This window comes from Bombus vancouverensis, chromosome 15 (assembly GCF_051014615.1).
Source record: "Bombus vancouverensis nearcticus chromosome 15, iyBomVanc1_principal, whole genome shotgun sequence".
In the NCBI taxonomy this organism is placed as follows: domain Eukaryota; kingdom Metazoa; phylum Arthropoda; class Insecta; order Hymenoptera; family Apidae; genus Bombus; species Bombus vancouverensis.
Genome location: NC_134925.1, coordinates 95,412 through 98,001, shown reverse-complemented (window position 1 = coordinate 98,001; position 2,590 = coordinate 95,412). Strand labels below are relative to the sequence as shown.

Genomic DNA, 2,590 nt, shown 5'->3' with positions numbered 1-2,590 from the left:
TATACTTATGTACCTAGTCCTGAGAATGTGGCTGACATTCTCACCAAAGGCCTAAATAGGATTAAGACTCAGCAATTTACCAAAGCTATGGGGCTTGTAGAAACTAGCGATCAAAGGGGAGTGTTGAGAAATGTTAAGTTGGTACGATCGCTGCTTACTACAAGCTAAGTTGGTACGACTTCTAACGACGCTCTTTTGTCTTAGAAGTCGACCACGTTGTTCTATTGACTTGGAGATTACTGTGTGGTAAGACGTGTTATAAGACTGAAATATATTGGAGAAAACGAATCTAAGCGAATCGTTATTTTATAAACCCAAAACCTTATTAAATAACAATCAAAGCCATGTGTCCTGGGTTTTGGTTATGGTGTATGCAAATTCGTCGGGCGGTAAGTTTGCCAAGCTTAAAGCCTTCTCTATTAGTTTCTTCTGTGTGGTGTATCTTTGCGTCAGTGTATCATTGTATAATGTTTTCATTTCTCGAGTTTATCAGAAATAGGAATATCCTTTTATAGAAAAAGAAAATTTTATATTTATATATATTATATTTTTTTTCTTTCCTTTTTTTTCTTCTTTTTTTTCTTCTTCCCCTTTTTCTTTTTTTTTTGTTTTTTTTTATTGTTAAAACCTTTGTTTTATTTTAGGTTTTTCGTACTTGTTATCAGTGAAAATAAATATTATGAATACTACTTGGATTGGAATTATATACATATATGGGTACAAAATCCATTTCTACATGTTAGATATAATAATATAACAATACTACGTAGATTAATACATAATAAAATATCCTTTTACTCCGGTTATATTTATTACTAACTCTCAATTAATCTATCTTAATTATTTTCTAACCACTTTCTATATTTATCAGCTATTTTATTTCTTCTTGTTAATCTACAAAATCCATGCATGTACACTTCCTTGTATGGTGATTGATTGTTCACGAGGTAAGTTGCACTTTCACTGTTTTCGTTATTCGTTGAACTAACACGTTTTACATTCAGACAGTAATTGGAACACTCGTAATAAACTTCTTTTCTTTTTCCAAGTTTCCGCTATCTGTGTCATTCGACGAACAGTGTCACGCCTCCACAGCACAGTTATAACATTTAGCGATGCTGCTCTTTGCATTAAGGCAATTGAAGTTAATTCGTTCGTTTATTTTCAGCTGGTACATGGTGTTCCGCAAGCAGGGAGCCATAACCTATTTTGCATGTAGACCTTCTTGTATGATGATTACTTGTTTACAAGGTAACTTTCACTTCCCCTCTTTTAATTATTTATTGAATCGACATGTTGTATATTCAAACAATAATTGGAGTACACATAATAATTTTCCCTTTTTCTTTTTAGGTTTTCGCTATCTGTATTATTCGACGAACAGTGTTACACCTCCTTTTGATTTATCCATAATATAGTTATAACATTTAGTAACCTTGTATTTTGCACCGAGACAATTGAAACTAATTTATTCACTTATTTTAGGTAGCTGTCATACATTGTGTTCCACGAACAACGATCCATAACCTATACTTGCACGTACACTTTTTTGTATGTTGATCACTTGTTCACAAGGTAACTTTCACTTTCACTAGTTAATTGTTCATTGAGTTAACACGTTTTATATTTAAGCAATAATTGAAACACGTATAATAATTTTCCTTTTTCCTTTTAGGTGTTCGATATCTGTATTATTCGACGAACAGCACTATAACATATACTACCGCACTACGTTGCCCACTGAAATCGCTTTATTCATTGCTTATTTCGATTATGCGCTAGTTTTAACTTGTTTAAATGCACCGTTCGCGGAATCCCTTTTACTTCGATCTTGACGTTTTGGTTCTGCAAGATTTCTAGCACTTTGTATGGTCCAGTATATTGATCGGAGAATTTTCCTTTACTGGGTTCTTTTAGTAAATATATCGAATCTCTTATTTTAAAATCTTGGGGGTTGATTCGTCGGTCGTAATATTCTTTTGATCTTAGTTTGGATTTTATCAAATTTTCTCTTGCCATTCGTTGTACGGTGTTAATTTTATCGAACAGATCTTCGAGATATTCTGCGTAAGTTGGTTCCATGTTCTCTTCGATTATTACTTCACCAGTAGGTTCTCTGGCTAGATGTCCAAAAACTAATTCGTGCGGGGAGAATTTCGTTCCTTCGTGTACAGAGGTATTATAGGAAAACATAGCTAATTCTACCCATTCGTCCCAATTTTTGGAATTTTCAATGTATAATTTGAGATATTCTATCAGCACGTGGTGAGATCTTTCGATTGAACCGTTACTTTGTGGATGATATGCCGTCGTGGTATATTGTTTGATGCGGAATCTCTTTGCTACTTTCTTCATTAGTGAGGATGTAAAGTTCGTTCCTTGATCAGTGAGAATAGCTCTCGGTGACCCGAAACGACAAATAAATCGCTTTACAAAAACGTCCGCTATCTCGGCTGAAGAGATTCCTCCTAGTGGAATCCCAATTGAGTATTTTGTTAATAAGTCTTGGATGGTTAATATATATTCGTTTCCCTTTTGGGTTTTTGGTAATGGACCTATAATATCCATACTAACCTTATCGAACGCTTTA

General features: G+C 33.9%; 1 long non-coding RNA gene across 1 annotated transcript; it reads left to right on the top strand.

Annotated features, from left to right (window-relative positions):
- On the top strand, nucleotides 1–1,739 carry LOC143303667 (uncharacterized). The gene is made up of 3 exons (XR_013060186.1): nucleotides 1–389; nucleotides 645–1,575; nucleotides 1,676–1,739. It is a non-coding gene; the product is annotated as an uncharacterized LOC143303667 (long non-coding RNA).
- The last annotated feature ends 851 nt before the right edge of the window (nucleotides 1,740–2,590 follow it).